Source organism: Atta colombica, unplaced genomic scaffold (genome assembly GCF_001594045.1).
Source record: "Atta colombica isolate Treedump-2 unplaced genomic scaffold, Acol1.0 scaffold105, whole genome shotgun sequence".
Taxonomy (NCBI): Eukaryota; Metazoa; Arthropoda; class Insecta; order Hymenoptera; family Formicidae; genus Atta; species Atta colombica.
Genome location: NW_017259190.1, coordinates 3,012,570 through 3,026,851, shown reverse-complemented (window position 1 = coordinate 3,026,851; position 14,282 = coordinate 3,012,570). Strand labels below are relative to the sequence as shown.

The following is a 14,282-nucleotide window of genomic DNA, read 5'->3' as shown; positions in this document are numbered from 1 at the left end:
GGGGGGGGGGGGGGGGGAGAGAGAGAGAGAGAATTTCCCATCGCTTCGTTTAATCTCTCCACCCCGCGCCGACAATCACGTATATAGAACGAGTCGGCTGGAGATTTTCTTTTGTAAGTCGTAATTAGGGTGGTAAATAATCATAATGCAGGATTGTATGGAATTATTTTTTTTTGAAGATAAAGAAATATATAACTCTTAGCACCCACGATTGGGTCATTTGTATCCTGCATATTTCTTTTTTTTTTCTTTTTGAAAAATTAGAAGCATCAAATTATTAGTTATAACATTTATAACATTTATATATAATTTTTTGAAATACACAATCTTATAAATACTTTCTAGTTAGTGTATATCACAGTATATACACTTGTTAAACATTTATAATCTTGATATATTTCTTTGATGTAATATTTATCACAATAATTATTTATAGGTTTTAAGACGCTCATCAGCATCAAAGCATTATTGAGATTTTTCTAAGATGTTTATGAGCGATCAATATTATTAAATTACTCGTCAATTTAATTTGTGATATTACTACTCTACTATTAAAAATCTACTATTAAAAACGCGTTTCAATTAAATTCGGCGCAGCTAGCAGAATGCAATATAAATTCACACTGAATTATTAGTATTAAAGATCTAACTTGATCATTTAGGACTTTTATTTTCTATTTATTGTGTACTCATATTATGATCTCAACAAACAGATACTTGATTTAATATTGTTTCATATACATATTTTTTAAAGTAATGAAAATTAATCGAAACATGAATGACTATTCGTGTGTACTAAGGTATACTATATATTAATTTTTTTTATCATTATCTTAGCGCGTTATCGTTTAATTGTTGAAATATGAAAGAACGAACATTTACAGTTTTCTCTACGGAATATTTCTCTGTAGAAACAATCTTTTCGCTACTGTTTTTTTTTATTCCGAGTGAGTCATCCATGACGATCGCATCGAGTGACGATTGCGTGATCCGCAGGAACGAACGAAGTGAAATGAAAGGAGAACTGACGCACCATTTCCTTCTGCAGTCGCGGTTTCTCGGAATATCCCTTGCGGTCACGACGATACAGATAAGGATATCTTGGTATATGAGGTGCGCAATGCCTCGAATCATCGGGACGTCAGGACTCGCCGGAAACTGGTATCTCTCGTTCTTTTTATTCGCTATGACCTCAAAATCTTATGTTGACCTCAGAAGGGCTGCGCAGCGCTGGCACCGTTAAACATGCTACCAGTCAGCCAAAAAAAAAGAAATATCGTTCACGCCTCTTTGGGGTGTAGCCGAGACTGATAAGATAACCGTACATACGTGTGCATACGTGGCGTAGCGTTAAGGCGAATTTACATGGTTCACTCTTAATGATCCTCGACCTGATGACTCATCTCCGTCAACATATTCGACGAAAAAAATTTTTGTTTCGAAAGGACATCGCGGCATTTGTAGAAATTGAAGAATACGTAGATTGGTATTTTCCAATAATTTGAAACTACAAAGACGCTTTACGAATCTCTCAAATCGTAGAAACTCATCAGAAGAGAGGGAGATACAATTAGATCGTTCTAAGAGTTCAAATATTATCAGAATGATTATTTAGGGTGACTTTAACCAAACATCGATTAAGTTAATCTCTGTGTAACTTATCAGGAAGTATCCGTATTAATTTTTTTCTTATGTGAAAAAAAGATTAAGAATTCAATTTACAATCCAATAAATTGTGCAGTTAGAAATTTTGTCTTAAGCAGTTCTATCAGTTGAATTAATCGCCGATTAAACTAATCGAAAATCTGATCGAATTCGTCCTTATGTTCATTTTTGCAAATGTAGATTAACTTTAATCTCGACCCAAGTCATTTTTACTTTCCTCTAATTCTAAGAGATAGAAAAAAACAAAAATCAAGATAATCTGAGATTAAAATTGATCTATCTACAGTATGATAGAAATGGACTGCGAACGCTGGATGGACAGTGTACGGTTTCCGATATGCCGATCTCCATATTTAATTGCTCTGCATGATCGGTGTCATTGACACTTCGTGTTGTCGAGAGATCGCCATTAGATCGCTGGTCGATTCGAAGGGAATTCAAACACGGCACAGTAAAGAGGTTAAGACGACACTTAACCCCCCCGATCGCATATGGTTCCCAGTTGGAACGAACGGCACTGGCGGTGTGTTGTAACACACGAACCTTATGTGTACACTAATTAGGACCATTGAGGAAGAAGACGGAGAGAAGACATTCGATATTATATAGAACGCCACCCGTTAGCTGGCGGCACGCGGTGTGTTGCGCGACGCATTAACATTTAACATTAACACTAACCCGTTCCTTCTACTAGGTCTCCTCATGTTCCCCTCTACTAGTTCCTACCTCCTTCCTTTGCCATTACAGCGATTGATATCATTTTCACAATATCAATTAAGTTCTCTCTTGTTGGAAATCCGAGTGACATCCGTTTCTCGTTTCAATATAAGAATTTAATGTGAAAACATTTTTATTTAATGTTCCTTCATTTTTCGATGCTCTGCTTGTTTTATATATTTAATATTATATTAATTATGTATTTTAGAGATGTCCGAATTATTCAATACAAATCGAATCAAATCAGATAAGATAATTCGATTCGAGATCAAAATTTAAATGATTCGAATTAATATATAAATATTATACTTTATTGCTAATAAATTAATAAATGATTACTTAGATCACTTTGTTTCTTTTAAGTAACGATTATCTTTGATTTAATAAAGAATATTTTCCTGATCTATATAAATAATATTTTCCTAATCTTAGAATATATTTACTGCAAATTTGAGAAAAACTCATTATTATGTTCTGAAAACAAGAATTTATTTTCTTTTGAAAAATATTTTATAAAATTGAAGAAGCGGCTTTATATAATAAGCAGATCAAAATTGTTTTATTTTAGTAATCTTGATTGAAATATTAAACTTACAAGAATTCAAAATATATTTTAAATAAATTTAATATTTATGATGGTTTTACAATAGATTTGTAATATTTGAAACAAGTAATTTATTTTTGCGTACAGTATGTATTTTTCTGATTGTAAGAAAATATAAAATTATATTTCCCATTAATAAGTCAAATAGATACAAATCATCTTTTATTATCTATATATTTAAATTCAACTTAACAATAATTATGTTGCTAATTAAAAGTTATATTTGAACGATTCAATCGAAATCGATTCAGAGAAAGCTTATCGATTCGGTTCAATTCGAATTCGAACAAAGAAACAAAGTGCAATTCAATTAAGCGTTAAAAGAATCTTGATTCGTACATATCTAATGTATTTACATATTATTCAGATTTCTCGTGAGAATGCAGCTCTCAATCTCTTTCTTTCTCTTCTGTACTCATTTCACGTTTGTTTGCACTCTTTAGTGCGTCGTCACGGCTCGTTAATTTTCCGGAAATGCACCCGAACACTGTTGTAATCGAGCATTTGTCACGAGGTGCGCCACCCTCGCTGGGACCCCACCTCGACCTGCCAGTCTCTAATCCCGATTTGCGAATAACAAATGTAAATTCACGGATCCGCGAGTGCGCAGCTTGTTTCCGGATGAATGCGACATTGCTGGACGACTCGTGGAAATACTCGACAGTCGCCACTCCATTCGCTTTACTATGTTTTCTTCCTTTATTCGATTCCCGAGAAAGAAAGAACTATTTGCACCGCGATTCTTGATACTTCGATAAGAGATTTGTTATTTGTAGCACTTTCTGAAGTAAATAATGTTTCGTACTTTCGCCTGTATTCACGCGCTTATATATAGAGATATATTGTCGCAGATATACTATCTAGAGGCTATTATTGTCTTTCCTACATTATTTTAACAAGATTCATTTTATATCATCATTAAGAATCAAGAATTATTAACCTTTCGGAGTTAATGTCAATCTGTATACATTTACTGACGTTGGGTTTGTAAGATCCATTTAATTCAAATGTTAATTAAAAGACATTAATTTCATTCAAAAAATTAAAATTAAATTATTTATATAAAAAAGAATGAATGTCTAAAACTGAAAACTAAATGGGTTGCCACAAAACTGGAAATCAGGGAATCATCAGAGAAATTGGAGAAAAGTTAGGGAATTTTGCAAAATTTTCTAGAAAATTAAAATTTTTGAAGAAATTCAATATGAATGCATCATACTAACATTTTCGTATTCCACCAACATATACTTAACAGTTAAAAATGTAAGCAGTGTCAGCAATTAATAGTAATTTACATTGCTACGTTAAATTGATCTCTCAACAAAATTTTTAACAGTTTCTAAATCAGAATGAAAATACAAGAAATTTCAAAATATTATTGAAAGAAAAACAAGTCTGAAAATCAAGGAAAAATTATAGATTTTTTATGATGAGGAATTTGTGGCAACTCTGCAAATATATTTTAATAAAGAATAATCAGAGAGAATTTACAGATGTATTTAAAAAAAAATTGAATTGTTTGACATTTTTGATAGAGAGACTTATAATTGAGTAGCTCCAGTATAAACTCATCGTCAATTCCAGAGAGTTAAGAATCATTTTAAGAATCAAGAGAAATAGAGATGAGATAAGGAGATAATTTGAAGGAAAAAAGATTCGAATAAAATTTCTGACGCCTCGAGCGAAGTCAGGATATCAAAGAAATTGGAAAAGAGATAAAGATGGAACGAATTTTGGATATTTATGGCGGATTAAAAAAAAATATGATTGATCTATACTTCAAATTAAATCAATTGCGTTTTTCGAACGCCAGTCAGAAACGTGGAGGCGCGTTTCGAAGTACGAAAGGATCGTTCCATGTTGCACATATAACGGGGAGCGCTGAAAGGCAAGGAGCAGGGCAAGGCAAGACGCGAGAGAAGGCTTGACTCTTTCTCCTTCTCTCTCCCACCCTCTCCCCCCCCTCTCTCTCTCTCTCTTTCTTTCTTTCATTCTCTTTCTTCCGAGTTCGAGGCAAAGTCGCGTCGGCAGTCGCCACGGCCGTTTCTCAACCCTTTCGCGGTTACGTCACGTTAAAAAAGCTATTTGGGGTCAACACCCCGCGCTACAGCGACACGTGTAGTACTCCTTGGATCCCCCGATCCCCCCATTCCCCCGTCGCTCCGCGACGTGGCGGCCCTCCACCCCGCGGTAACGCGAAGACAGCCCTCTCTCCCTCCTTCTCCTCCGCGCGCGCAAGCAATGACGCCATTGCTGTCACTTCCCTTCCCTCCCACTCCCCCGTCTCACTCGCCTACTCTAAGTATTCCTTCTACTCTCGCCGAGGTTTCTAAGCTTCCTAGACGTGCCAGGGCCAGAAGCCCAGTTCTAGACGAGCGCGCGTAGCTCCGGGCACCAAAGATCGCCGATAGGGTTGTTACCAAACTATATTGGTAAAAAAACTTCGTACATATTTTCATCATAAAAAATTCTCTAATATATATGCTGTATGTTACATAAAAGAAATAAAAATACATATTTTATATAGGGTAAATGAGAAAACTCTAAATTAAATCGTAATGTCGAAACATTAACCCTCCAGCAAATCAGGCATAATGATCAAGTTTGTGCAACATACAGCAAGCTCTCTTGCGACAGAGGAAATGAAAGATGGAGAAACAAAACGGATTGGGAAAGGGATACAAGAGAGACGGGGAGAGAAGAGGGAAAGGCAAAGCAGCCCCAAGCGATACAGCCCTGGCCGTGGGCGCAACGAAAGAGTGGTAGGAGAGTCGCACACAGCCGAGTTTCTCAAGGAACGAGCGAATGAGAGCGCACGCTCTGCGCGAGCTAGAACTAGCTAGAGTCTCGCTAGAGCGGAGCCAAGGACACTAGATGATCAGCAACAGTAGTCGCAAGAGTCAAACGACAACGGCGGAGGCGGAGGCGGAGGTGGTGGCGGCGGAGCGGCGGCGACGGCGGCGTCAGAGATGGTGGTGATTCCCCTTTACCCCGACCCACGCCGTCTACGTGCTCGTTCATCCCCAGACCTCTCCCCCCCAGACCCCTTCCCCCTTGATATTACCATCGTCGTCCTCACCCCCTCTACCACCGCCGTCGCCGCCACCGCCGCTGCCCCGAGAGTCTCTCTCCGCAGCTTCCCCTTCCAGGTACTTTTTTTTGTCCGACTGTACGCCACTCTCGCGTCCATCGCGACAAGGCGGCCGCTTCGGTGCCTTTTTATCAGTCGGCCGAAAAGATCTCGCGAGGATTCTACCGCCCCGCGTGTTCGCACTTACTTGAGATAGAGAGAGAGCGAAAGAGAGAGCAACCCTCGAGCATGCTGCGAGAATACAAATATATAAATACATTGCACGTATATCGCTCTACAGCTCCCCCTTGCATTAGTCTGGTCGCGCGAAATGGCACGAACGTCCCGTTAAACGCGACTGCCAAGGGGTAGAGGGGCAGAACGAAGGAGACAAGGGGGAGGGCAGGAGAGAGAGAGAGAGAGAGAGAGAGAGAGAGAGAGAGAGAGAGAGAGAGAGAGAGAAATACAGTCGTGTGGAGTGCGGGCGATGTGAAGTCGCGGTAACGCATTTGCGACGCGAGGCACGGATATCGGGGTGAAGAACGTGTTGTGGTCCTGTTGCCAGCGTAGCAATTTCGCCAGTGGTACGACGCGGGAACTATATTCAGGGTTACTCGATTGTCTTTATCGACAACTTTGTGAGACTAGGATCTCGGATGGGTGAAGAGGAATTCATTGCTCTGGAGTAAAGTATCACCAGCGGGCAAAATTTCAACTGGTAGAGGCTTGCTGCCGACACGCAATAGTAGTTGGGTAGGTTGGCGTACAACTTGAGGTTGTTTCGTTGCGAAGTGACCTCGTGGCGTCGGTGGCGGCAGCGGTGGCGGTGGCGGCGGCGGCGGCGGCGGTGGCGGCGGCGAAGACGGTGGCGACGGATAGCAAGAGAGAAAAAGAGAGATCGAGATAGTGATGGACGTGGTTCGCCGCCGCCGCCGCCGCTTGGTAGAAAAAAGTGCGCAGGCGCGCGAATCGCGCTCTGCTACCCGCGACGACACCACCGCTCCGCACACCTTCCCCTCACTCCTTTCCTGCCCTCGCCCGCGTTCCACGCTCGCGAATTTCCTGTCCCGACCAGAGGAGGAGATGGCGGGGGAGTTGCCTCGTCGCATCCCTCTCCACGTGCATCCCCGCGACGTTCGAGGCCCGTCCATCCCCACCCTCTTTCCTCCTCACAGGAAAGGACTTTGGTCTCCGTTGCTCTCGTCCTCCGCCTTGACCCTCGCCCTCATACCCACCCGAAATGGTCAGCACTTTCGCGACCAAGAATGAAGTTTCTCGGTCGACTAACCGATAGTTTGTCGCGGGTCAATTTCAAGGTCGAAGAATAATTTAGGGAATACTGAGGAAACACAGAGAATCTGCCCTATATATGCTTTTCAACGATAATATTTTATTCGCGCAATGGTTAATATTCGCACACGATTTATCCACCCTTTTTATTACCATGTATACTCTTCTCTTTGAAAGTTATCGAAGATTGTGCGTAGCGTTAACTTGTGAAGAGTGGAAGTCTAGAGATCGAACGAAAACGAGAGGAGGAGGGTGCATTGAAAAAAAAAGAAATGATATGAGGGGTATCGTGGGGGCGAGGGCAAGGTGGGGGCGAGGCGAGCGCGATCTCTCCGGATTTGAAAGCGTGAGAACAAAGGGGCGAAAGCAAGTGCCCTTTTTCGAGGGTGATCGAGGGTGAGGGCCTCCAAAGTAGAACGGAACAGAAGCGAGACGTGGTTCACAGGTCTTGTGAACGTGAAACGAGGACAAGACGATTCGAGACGTATAATAAGAATGCGAGAGGAAATGAGTGTGAGAGAGAGAGAGAGAGAGAGAGAGAGAGAGAGAGAGAGAGGCAAAGAGTCGTCCGCTCCTTGCGGGGGCTGACGCGAGGAAGAAGCAACATATGGAGAGGGTGAAGCGAGGAATAGAGGGGAGTTTCACATTCGCGACGGAGAACGGCGCGTCGCGTCGCGTCGTCGCGCGAGCAAGAGACGGAGACGGACGAGAAGAGAGAGAGAGAGAGAAAGAGAGAGAAAGGAGACCAGTAGTAGCGAGAAGGACATGCTGCGTAGGGTGCGGGGGTAGGGGAGGCTCGCCAGGGTAGAGAGCGCGAGAGGGTGTAGTGGGGGAGCTCTGAGCTCTCTGTGGCTCGTTTCGTCGCGTTGCGTCGCGTCGCGTCGCGTCTCTAGGTGGCGGTGGTGGTACAAGTTTGCGCTCTTCGGCTTTTGCCGCTTGCGGGAGGTTGCGAAGCGCGCGCGGCCGATTCTTCGACTTCGGAGCTGAAACTCGGTTCGGCTCGACTCGAATCGGCCGCCGTCGGCACGGTGGTTCGTACGATTGAACGAGGGCGCGCGACTACGAGCTACGAGCGAGGAAGCAAGGTAGCGATTAGCGAGGTAGTGAATTCGTTCGTCGTACATTCGTTCGTTGGTTGGTTCGGACGGGTGTGTGTCGCGCTCGCTCGCTTGTTGCGGTGCGGCCACAACCCACGACGACGGTGAAGGGTACTGCGAATTGGAAGACACGTCCGTGGCTGCTGCTGGCAGTGCTGGCTAGGCGGGCGTAGGCGAGGTTCCGTGACGGCCGTTCGGTGGCGCAGCAGAAATTCCCCGGCACGGCACGACGGCGCACGGCGCGCGGGTTGGTCAACGGTGTGGTGTGCGTGCGCTTACCGTCTCGCTCTTGCTCGTTCTCGCGCACGGCCGAGAACGCCACACGCGCGTGTGGCGTATGTATACGTGTATACGTAGTTCGGTCGCGCCGTACGTATACGTATCTGCCCCGAGAGAGTCCGTCCGCGCCTCTGACTTGCTGACATGGCGTCCTAGTGCTGCGCACGGGCCAAGTTGCACGTCCTTACATACACGCGCACACACGCGCGCGCGCGTGCCACGGATCTTCGCTCCACTTTCTCACCCCGTGTCGTTGTCGTCGTCGTCGTTGTGTTGTTGTCGACTATCGTCATCCTCGGTTCAACGGCGAGGATGCTAAGGTAAGTGTTGAGTGCTGCGCGTCTAAACGACAACCAGGCGGTACGCTCTGTCTTTGCTTTCCCGTTCTCGTCGCTCTTCTCTCTTCGTCTCGTGTCGTGTCGTGTCGTCTCGTGTGTTGTTACGTTTGCTATCTCTTTCGTCATTCGAGAAAAAAAATCATGAATAAAAGAAGGAAATCGAGGTGTGCCCGCGCGCTCGATTGTCGTCTTCGTCAGGATCGGACGGTCAGGGACGGTGTTGATAAGCCCAAGAAATATGTGAATCGGACATCAGGAAGGGTCGTTGCCATCGCGAGCCACCCTCGCGAAATCAATATATATTGTCTTCGCGACTAGACGGATCTTTCGTTTCCTCCCTCACAAGACACGTATACATCTTTTGCGCGCGCCTTCCTCTCTTCATCAGCCTTCTCTCTTTCTCCGCTTCCATGTCATTCTCCCTCTTTTTGCACCCTCCCTCCTTCCATCCCTGCATTCGACCCTTGTACCTATCTCTCGGTTCTTCATTTTCTTTCACCTCGGCTGGATAGCTGGATTCCGTTCGTTCGTGTGGTATATGTGTGCGCGCGCGTTGGTGCTCGGCTCAGCCCCGCGAGTTGCTCGCGAGTGTATGGTCGCGCTCGCGTGCGTGTCTGTGTTCACGTGCGCATGTATGTGCGTGTACCGCCGTGCGCGCGTTCCTACGTGGCTGCTTCGGAAGGGTTAACAGCGGCGAATCGGCGAGGCAGAACGGAAGAGGTTAGTTTCGAGGTAGTTTCTTTTCCACGAAGCGAAACCGCGGTATAGAAAGAGGTCTCTCCTTTCCTTCCTCCCTCTCACCCTTGAGGAAGAGAGAGAGAGAGAGAGAGAGAGAGAGGTAGAGAGAGAAAGAGAGAATGTGTGAGAGAGACGGATAATGCCGGGACGAGGGTACTACGTGGCTTATCGGCGCATCGACGGGCGGCGTGCTTCTCGACGTGGATTTTTCGCTTGGGAGAGGGTTGCGTAAATCCTTCCCCCTTCTCTCCTCTTCCTCCTCCTCTCTCTCCCTGCGTGCCTCTCTACCCTACCCTCCCATTACTCTCCCCTTACCCGTCACCGCTCCCCTCGGACGTGTCGCGCGGTCGGCTACGGCGCTGCCCATAGGCGCCGATACGCCCCAGGGTGTCGAGGCCGACTTCAGCCTGCTCGCTTCGGTGGAGCTCGGTCGTCTTCGGCCGCTTCCGTCTGTCCCTCTGTCCGTCCGTCCGTCCGCCGGGCATCCTCCCCCTCGCTCACTGCCAGTCGTCAGTTCAGTTGAGCTCATTGAAGCCGCGTGCGTGCGTGCGTGTACTTCATGCTGCTCCGTTCAAAGTTTTCCTCGCGATCGACGTTTTTTAGTTTTTACGATTTACCTCGTGTCCTTGTTCTGTTTCCTTCAACGTCCTAGAAAACATCGCGATAAACAGGTGAGCTTCGGATCACAAAGCTGGATTTCAATCTCGGAGCACGTGTCTTCTTAAATCTCTTTGGCGTTCTGTGCTCCTTCTCTTCCTCGAAAGGAGGTTTAACGGGAGAGAGGGAGAGAGAGAGGGAGAGAGAGAGAGAGAGAGAGAGAGAGAGAGAGAGAGAGAGAGGGGAGGAGGAGGAGAAGGAAATTGACGTTGATGCTGAGTCGCCGGTAATTAAGTCGATCGACACAACTTTGTGGTGTGATAACGAGAATTGTGCAACCTGTGTGCGTCCCTCCCCGCGCGCGCGCGCGCGCGCCCTCTGAGAAGGAGGCGCTGGCTGTGGATGCGCGACGTGTTCGTGAGTCACGTCGGGGTGCTGTCGGTGTGTGGGTGAGTTTTTGTACTTTGTATGCTTGAGTGCGTGCGTGCGTCGCAGTGCCGTGTCTCGTGATTTTTCCCGGCGAATTTTTCGAGTGAGGAAAAAAAATCCGCCGCAATATTTTTATGGGAGGGAAATATGTGAGATGTGCGAATTATATTCGTTTCCACCAATGTAAATTTAATATCGTTTCAACTTTCTCTTCACATATTTTTCTATTTCCTAAAAAAAGACGAGTTAAAATTGAACCGAGATTTAAATTGATTTACATTGATAGAAATGAATATTAAAAACAGAATTGTTCAAACTGTGAGAGGAATTGTCTTATGCCTCTTCCTACCGATGTAGATTAATTTTAATCTTACCGGATAAACTTATTTTTTTAGTTTTAAGAATTATGAGTGTTTCTACGAATGTAAATTAATTTTAATCTCGGTTTAACTTATTCTTTATTTTTTTCTAATTCTTAAAATTAGAAAAAAATGAAGAATATAATATTCGAACTGAGGTTAAAATTAAACATTGGTAGGGACGGATATTAGAAAGGGATAAATAATAAATTAAGAGGAGATTAAAGTTAATCTACTTTATAGAAATGGACATTAGTATTGTTTTAATTTGAAAAACCTTCTCAACTCATTTTTGATAAATATTTGATAAACATAATTATTTTAAACTTAAAGTATACTACTCCAAATTTTACTGTAACAAACAGGCATTTCACATCGAGGCACGCCGTGCCGTCCTATCCGAGTTATCTCGATACAGTTACAGGGGGATTCGTGTTATCTTGAAGATATAGACGCACTCGAGCCTCGGATTGGACTTGGCTCCGCGTTTCGCAACCTGGTACCAAGGGCCTTCACACGAGATTTCGAGTGTTTATTCCACACACGAGGTGTCAAGGAGCTTCATCGCCACGCCTCTCTTTCTCGTTTATGGGAGAAGCGCCGATAATGACACCCCGTATATGGTTACATAAACATCGTTTCCTTTGGAATTTTTTCATGAATATCCCGGATATCTCAAATCTTTTTAGTTCAAGGGTTCGCGATTAAATCTTTCATGTGTGTGTATGTTGTAGAAATCACACACGTGCGTTGTATTTTTTCCAAACTCATAATATCCACGATATTAGTTCTACAATATTAAAAATCAGGGTAAAGAAACTGATGCGATTTATTTAAAATAAAAAATATAAAATAAATTCCAAAAACTCATTTAAAATATTAAATAAGAAATAGGTTAAAAGAAGTTATTAAATAATAAATACTAAATAACTTTAATTTTTTTTTATTTAAAATGTATATTTATTTTAAATATGAACCGAGCTCTGTTAAAAATAAGTCATCGAATGGCTCAGCAGAAAAAATAGTTTTGCAACTATTGTAAAAAGTTTTAATATGATTGATTTATACATTGAGAATCAGTGAGAAATGGAGGGCAAGTTCAATCAGATAATAAATAATTTATAAGAATTATACAGTTACTTTCCAAAGACTTATTTTTAATTGAATTTGAGTTTGGAAGAAATGCGACACACATGTTTTAAGCAAATTACTTCCTTCGATTACGTTTGAAATCTGAAATCAAATTTTTCTCAGATTTTTTTATGTTTGTTTTTTTTTATAACGTAACGTTCGTTTTTTTTTTTTTTTCGTTCAATATATCACTTGTTTCTGTAATCATCCAGTGAGATTAGAAGAAAAAGGGTCACGAGATATCCTTTCTATCGCACCCTCATCGTTCAAGGACTCGAGTGTCTCGACTTCATAAAAACTGTGGTAGATTTGAAAATCATCGGAGCAAAGAGGGCTTGGGTGACAGGGGAGGAGAAGGGTGGAAGACTGCAATACACGCGGGCGACAAGTGCGTGCACGCAACGAAACATCGACCGTACCCACGTGCGTTTCGATGAGAATTTACATGCGACTTCCTGCGGGCTCTCGCCCTCCCTCCTGATTAAGAGTAGCGTGACGATTTTATCGCGGTACCCGCGAGGGGTTGAAACGGCGCCAATTATGGTGGCGATGATGATGACGATGATTATGATGATGATGATGATGATGATGATGATGATGGTAGTCGCAGCGAAGGGCGAACGTAGACAAATAATGTACGGGGTTAATGTATACGTTACGCATCGAATACGCCGATTTTTCAATCTTCAGTTCGCGAAGGTCGAGCTTCCTGTAATTCGTTTTATCTTCTTGGAATTCTTTTATTTCCTGGAATCTCGTGATAGCTTGAATTTCGGATTTTCTAATCTTCCTCAGAATTTTCATCAAAGTACGTATTGTAAAATTACTCAGAAGTTTTTGATTGAAATTATTCAATTATTCTTTAGATTTCACTGATTTAAACCTCTGGCGCTCAACTTTATTAAAAATGAAAATGGATATCATAGAATTTTTGTACTTTGTACCAATTTAGATTTCTATTATTTTCTAGGCAAATGGATAATAAAATGAATAATTTCGAATATAGTTTTATAATACATGCCCTATTTTGCTCATAAATCTCTTACTGTCTTTACATACTTTGCTCTTTTTTAATCATTTGAATGGAAAAAATTCCCAACTTTTCGACTTTTGATCTTTTATATATACTTTCCGCATTATCTGATTATTCTCTTTGAATAATGCAGAGTTTGGAGTAGAAAAAAACCGGGGGTGTTCCCTGAACCGAGAAAAGGGGTTCCGTGTATTGCGACTATAAAACGAATGGGGGTTTCCCTTTTCCTGTTCTTCCACAGTGAACTGAAATCATAGCATTACGCATCTCTCCACCGTTTCTGTTTCCTTTCGTTAATTAATGTACATTCAGTCGTACTTGGACCGTGTCAAAATCATATCGAACTCATTACTGGTAAACTTTATCTCGAAACTAATTTCTTGCACATCACGCGAATATATATAATATACTCTGAGTTGCTTTTTATTTTACCTCATTTTTTTATGATTCTTTTAATCTAAATGTAATTTTGTCTTACTAAAAATGCCATCCTTTTAATTGCATTTTTTTAATGTTCAGCTCTCTCTTGTAAATAGATACAAGCAGTAGAAAGAAAACGATTTATGAAATTTAATTTAACGGCAATTATCTTCCTTTCCCCTATTATCTTTTCTTACGTATATTAATTTCTTGCGATTATCATGATATATCAGTTATAAGAATATTTGGACAACGGTTTGTATTTTTGCCAATTCGTTAAAGTTTTGATTTTCAAGAAGATAGAGTAAATTACGTGCATTCGTATATTACAAGCACGGTTATGACTGACAGACTATAAAAAAGAAATATCCTAGACTATTGTCTCTTATCGGATTTTTCTTATAATTAAAGACTGATTTAATTTTTGATATTTCTCAAATAGAAGCATGATATTTCCCACAGCATGTACGTCTCTTTATATATTAATAATTAAAAATAATTAAGTATATATTTAT

At 42.3% G+C, this 14,282-nt stretch overlaps 1 protein-coding gene across 9 annotated transcripts in view; it reads left to right on the top strand.

Annotated features, from left to right (window-relative positions):
* The first annotated feature begins 6,499 nt into the window (after positions 1-6,499).
* LOC108690002 (protein tramtrack, alpha isoform-like) overlaps positions 6,500-14,282 on the top strand; it is a 44,799-nt gene continuing 37,016 nt past the window's right edge. For 3 of the 9 annotated variants that reach the window (XM_018197038.1, XM_018197104.1, XM_018197112.1), the window contains exon 1: positions 8,453-9,042. The gene's annotated coding sequence lies outside the window, so the exon portion shown is untranslated. The other 6 variants (XM_018197053.1, XM_018197081.1, XM_018197089.1 and 3 more) reach the window with 6 other exon arrangements.